The following is a 6,566-nucleotide window of genomic DNA, read 5'->3' on the forward strand; positions in this document are numbered from 1 at the left end:
TTTATTTGGCAGAGAGAGACACATAGAGAAGGAACACAAGCAGGGGGAGTGGGTGAGGGAGAAGCAGGCTTCCCGCAGAGCAGGGAGCCCGATGCAGGGCTCGATCCCAGGAGTCCTGGGACCATGACCTGAGCCGAAAGCAGACACTTAACCGACTGAGCCACCCAGGCGCCCCAGATCTATGCTACTTTTACCACTAAATTTTTTAATTAACATTTACTGCATGCAAGTTAGGAGCTAGGCATTGTGCAGAGGACTTTTTAACCACATGACCTTATCCAATCTTCACAATCATTGTTTTTAAAAAGGGAGACTAAGAAATGTTAAAGAACTTGCTCACAGTCAATAGGTCCCGAACGGTAAAATTTAGTTCTGATCTGAGTGCCCAAGCTCCTTCAAAGTAAGTGAAAATAAAAGGTGTTTTCCCCCAGATATCCAAAACCAACCACAGAACACTGCCCTGATCTGCGGAGGAGACTGGGTGGCGCTCGTGCGGTCTTTCTCAACAGTAGGTCTCCAGAACGTACTTCACATGACCGAATTGTTGTCCCCTCCCCCTGGCCCTGGGCACCTGCCATCCTTCTGCTCTCTACTTGGCAGTCTATTTTAGATTCCACATATAAGTGGGACCATGCAGTATTTGACCTTTGTCTGGCTTAGTTCACTTAGCATGATGCTCTCAAGGTCTATTGATGTTGCAAATGGCACAATTTCCTTTTCCAAGGCTGAATAATAGGACCTCATAGGTCTATAACCACAGGTTCTTTATCCGTTTGTGTATCGACATTTAGGATGTTTCCTATCTCGGCTCCTGTGAATAACGCTGCAGGGAACATGGGAATGCAGATCAGATCTCTTTAAGATCTAGATTTCAACTCCTTTGGATATACACCCAGAAATAGGATTGCCGGTGTCTCAAGCACACCATAAAGGCGTACATCAGTGGTGTCTTTCCACAATGTCAGCTTTATTCAATCATAAAGCAAGGTTAACTATAATTGTCAAACAGGTTCAGGATTCCAAACTCAATGACCTATAACTTGGCTTCATACCTGTCACACAAAGTACAATACAAAGTCAACAACAAAGAAGATACAGGGAGGCCTAAGAAGTTAACACAGCAAACTCAAAGTCCATCTGTGAGCAGGCAGCTGAGATGGGGACTCGGTCCAGTCCAGGTCAACTCTCAGCGCTGACTGCTAATTCTGTCTAAGCAGTGGAGGATCTTTATCATGGTCAAGATCTATTGGGCAGAGCCTTAACTTGGCAGCTGCCTTTTCAGTGCGGTCAGTCGTGGAAGAGTCCACGTCGAGAGTTTGACAATATGTTATATTTGCTGCAAAAGTCATCCTTTCTTAAAGGAGTTTAATCAGTCTTGGGCCTTCGCAGGACTCTTCTGGTTCTCCTGATTACCAGCTCTCGGTTCTTCTAGGCTCTCTTGGCTTGGATGCTTTTACCAGCTCTGAGTGTCATCAGCCTGTGCAGGTTTCGGTGATAACTGGTCTTGGCTGCTACGCCCTTGGCTGCTTACGTCACTGCTTGACATGAATCACTGCTTGACATGAGTGACTCCATCTTGCTCTCTACGGCTTGATTAGATGTTAATTCTAGTTTTAGTATTTTGAGAAACCTCCACATTGTTTTCCATAGTAGCCACACTCATTTACATGCCCACCAACAATTTGGACAACAAAAGCTCCCTTTTTTTCCACTTCCTTGCCAACACCTGTCCATTGTTTTTTTGATAATAGCCAACCTAACATATAGGAGGCAATAATTCATTGTGGTTCAGATTTGCATTTCCCGGAGGATTAGTGATATGGAACAGTTTCATATTCCTGTTGGCCATTTGTAGGTCTTCTTGGAAAGCAAGGTCTTTTGGAAAGAAAAGGTCTCATTTTTTAAATTGAGTTACTTGGTTTGATTTCTATTGAGTTATAGGAGTTTGTTATAATAACTCCTTATCAGATAAATGGTCTGCACATATTTTCTCCCATTCCATATGTTGCCTTTTCATTTTGTTGACAACTTCCCTTGCTGCGCAGAAGCTCTTTAGTTTGATGTAATCCCGCTTCATTTTTGCTTATGTTGCCTGGGCTTTTGGTGTCATATCAATGAAATCATTGTCCAGCCCAATATCAGAAGCTTTTCCCTGTTTTTGTCTAGGAGTTTTATTGTTTCAGGATTTACATTTAAGTCTTTAATCCATTTTGAATTGATTTTTCAATAAGGGTCCAATTTCATTATTTTTCATGTGGATATCCCACTTTCCCAATACCCTTTAACAAAGAGACTTTTTCCCATTGAGTGTTCTTGGCTCCTTTGTCAAATATTAATTGACTGTGTATGTGAGGGTTTAATACACTGGCTCTCTATTCTGCTCCATTGGTCTATATAATATTATGCCAATACCGTATTGCTGATTGCTATAGCTTTGCAATCTCTCTTAAAATCAGGGAGTGTGATACCTCCCGCTTTTTCTTACTCAAAACTGTTTGGCTGTCCAGGGTCTTTGGTGGCTCCAAGTCAATTTTAGCAGTGTTTTCCTATTTCTACAAAAAGATCATTGGGATTTTGTTAAGGATTGCATTGAGTCTATGTACTGCTTTGGGAAGCATGGTCCCCGTTTTACCAATATCAATTCTTCTAATCCATGAACATGAGAGGTCCTTCCATTTGTGTTATTTCTTCTGTCAATTTTTTATAATTTTCAGTAGACAACTCTGTCACCTCCTTGGTTAAGTATCATATTCCTTTGGATACTATTGTAAATGGATTTGTTTTAATTTTCTCTTTGGAGAGTTGTTAACAAGTGTATAGAAATGCAACTGATTTTTGTATCCAGGGACTTACTGAGTTTTAGGTCTAACAAGTTCTTTTAACCATACCACAACACTATGAACCTGGAAACTGTCCTATACCTATGCTTATCAAAAAATTACCATTTAAGGGAGTTAGGGTTTCAGGATATTTTGATGTTTTACCATTTTAACTGAGCATTTACTATGATCTGGGCACAATTCTAGGTATTTTTGTGGACTGCTATGTTTAATCTTCATAATAACCCTATGAAGTAGGACTATCATTATCCCTATTTTCAGAAGAGAAAACTAAAGCTCAGAGAAGTTAAGTAACTTGACTATGGTCACACAGCCAGTGACTGTTAGAACCGGGGCTTCAACTCAGGCAGCCTGACTGAAGTTTGCTCTCTATACCTTATTATTTTGCCTCTCCAACTTTCACTGAACCAATTCATGATATTTTAGTCTATTAACACAGCTTTTACCAAGTTCTTAAAAAGATACTTAGAAAACATTTTATGGATTTAGGATTTTAAACAATCAGGTAGAAAATATTATGTAACATGCACTGATCAATGACTTTTCATGGTGAAATCAAATTCTACAAAGATGACATTTAATTTTCAAGTTTGAGAAGCAGCAATATTTGAGTGTAACATACACTTTTTTTTTTTTTTTTTTGGCAGTTTAAAAGATTAGGATACAGAACAAGAATCAGCAACCTACAGTCCGTAGGCCAAACCTGGCCCACCACCTGTTTTTGTAAATAAAGTTTTATTGGAACGCAGCCATACCTACTCACTTACATATATGGCTGCTCCCACACTCCGTTGGCAGAACAAGCAGTTGTAGAGCGTATACAGCTGACAAAGCCTAAAATATTTACTCTATGGTCCTTCGCTGAAAATGTCCGCCAACTCCTGTTATAGAGGTTTAGACGAGCTAGATTGAGAAACACCCTCCAGGTTTGGCCAGGACCTAGTTATAGCGTGATTAACAGAGTCATGAGAGAATGTAATGTGTTCGTTGAAGCAACTGAAAAGTCAAGCCCATAAGTAATGCACCTCTTTACAGCTGTGGGGAGACTGTTACAGTAACCATCCCCAGTGACTCACGCCTCCCAGTATGGGTGCCCTAGTGTAACCCCTCTACACACGAACTCTTGAGCTTGGCCATGTGACTTGCTGGGGCCGAATGGGACAAATGTGAAACAACAGAAGCTTAAACAGGTACCTCCTCATTGGGGTTTGGATCTCAGCATGAGAAAGATTACTCTTCAGGAGGGGCCACGTGGAGAACAGATGTATCCCACCCTACAGCTCCAGCTAACCGCCACACATGTGACGGAGGCCATCTTGGGCTGCCCACTTCCAGGCATATGAGTGACACCAGGTGAGACCAGCAAAACACCACCAGCTAAACCCAGTCCAAACTGCAAAACTGTGAACAGTGGTGGTTTTAAGCCACTAGGTTCTGGGTGCTGTTTTTTTTTTTTATGCAGAACAGATACCGGCCACGACACCCTAGCTGAAGGGCATCAGGACCAGTGGCCTCACCTGGGGATGAGAAAATATGTCTGAATATCAAAGGGAAAGTGATCATACACCTACCACACGCAGGAAATACCAAATACCATTAAGGACCCAGGATTGCCTTTTCTTTCAACCCCTTGAAAGGAAGGAGAATAGATTAAAAGGCAAAAATCTTGGCCTTTCTGGTTAGGAAAGGTTAGGTGCTGTAAATAATAAACTCCCCTGTTTCTACAGAACCCTTATCCCCTTCTGTCTTCCTAGACAGAAGAGGAATCTCTCACAGCCCTGCAGGGGTTTCTTTGTGCCTCCGGGAGGAGTCGAAGGCTAGCGGGGGCATTTATGGTAGGAGCCAGATACCTGTGCCAAATCAGGGGCTGCAAGGCAAAGCAAGCTGTGGTTCAAGCCGTGTGCGGGGGGAGGGGGGAGCTGGAAAAACAGGGCAGTGCAGAACAAAGGGGAGCCACAGGGGCTAAGACCCTCACCGGAGATTCCCACGCAAACTGCAGGGTGAGCCGGCGCCGGCTTGCTGCCCCAGCTGAAAGCCAGGAGGGCCCTCATTGCCGGCCAGAGGGGGGGGGCAGAGGGGGCTGCTGACGCCTGCACCCGGGGCAGGAGCCTCTCACACTTCAGACTTTCACTTCTTGCAAGCACGCTCTCAACCCAGACCTGGGGAATCCTGTCAAAGCAGCCCTCTTGAGACCCATGCCAGCCTCCATGCACTGCCTCTGAGAACTCTAGAAGCTAAAAATGCCTCTGATGCAGACACAAGAAGGGAGGAGAAAGCTGCAGGTCAGGAGCAGGAGGGACAAGGTCACGTGGGACGTAACTAACAAAGGAGACCAAAAACGTCCACTACAGACGTGGGGCCATTTCAGCTCAGAATGCATTTTAGGAAGGGAGGTAGTAAGGATAGTTCTCCAAACTGTGAGCTCATTCATTCCGTCAACACGTATTTCCAGCCTAAAGGTGCCCGGCACCATTGTGGGCCCTGCAGACGCAGCCGTGAACCCTACGGACAGGACTCCTGCCCAGCTATGGCTTACAGCCCGGGGCTGGGGGGGGGGGGGTAGAAAAACAAAACAACAGTAACAAGAACACAAGGTCTACCCCTAATAAAATCATGACATGTCCTGATGTGTGCTGGAAGGAAAGAAGCAAGCTGGCTGAGAGCCCATGGGGGGGGGGGGGGGGGGAGGGGGGGGGGGGCCTCCTTGCTCCTGGGGGACAAGCACCTGTGTCTTGCTCAGGTCTGTGCCCCTCCCGGTGTTGGTGCATTTGAATGAAGTGTTTTAGCTTCAGGTCAGCAAAGCTCCACGTGGTTAGACTTTTTCCACTTTTCACTCTATGGTCTTGTGTGACGCTGAGGCAGGCTAAGACACGGGGGCGGAAGCGGGGACCAGCACCATGGAGACCAGAGTAGGTGCTGAGCAGGCGCTCCAGGGGACTCGCCTGGTCCCCGCTAATGACCCTGCAGGGACGGGGGAGCGATGCTCCAATGCCATCTCTGCACTAGGAACATTCACTAAACTAGAGCCAGCAGCAACTCCCCCCCGCCTCCCCAGAGCGCTCTAGATCATCCTAATGGGACCACACAGGAGACAGAAGCCCAGCTTTCTCTGTAGGGAGCTAATGCTTCCCCCAAAATAGGAACATGGTCCCTAGGCTTTATCACCCCAAGGAGGATGGGTTTCTAATATCTACTCCTCACACTAAGCAGAGAAGCACTGGAGATTTGCTTTTCATCTTTTTCTTACTCCCTCTTTTTTTCCTGAGTATGCCATTACATAATCCTATAGATCATCTCCATTCAGTAGTTAGGAGTTTAAATCTTGTTCCGTTTCGTTATTAGCAATTCTTTTCATAATGATAATAATAAAAACCCCAATTGAAACCTGGACATCAGGCACCCAGTTGCCCCAAGCAAATGAACCGTTCGCTCAGAGGTATCACTGTGGTTTCATGGTGCAGAGGGAAATACAGGAATCCTTCTCTGAGGATAACCAGACCCAACACAAATGTTTTGGTTGTGTGACCCGGTGGATTATCTTTTAAACGTTTAAACTCGCTCATTTCAGACTATGCAAAGGATAAGTCTTTAAAGGGCATCTTCCTGATTAAATCTAATACCTCTAGCCCAGAACTTTCATTTGAGTAAATCCCACTTCTTGAGATACTCACTCCTGAGTGTCAAATACATGATTTAATATGCTTGCTAAATTATGGAGTGTTGAAC

The sequence above is a fragment of the Phoca vitulina genome, unplaced genomic scaffold (genome assembly GCF_004348235.1).
Source record: "Phoca vitulina isolate PV1807 unplaced genomic scaffold, GSC_HSeal_1.0 scaffold4, whole genome shotgun sequence".
In the NCBI taxonomy this organism is placed as follows: Eukaryota; Metazoa; Chordata; class Mammalia; order Carnivora; family Phocidae; genus Phoca; species Phoca vitulina.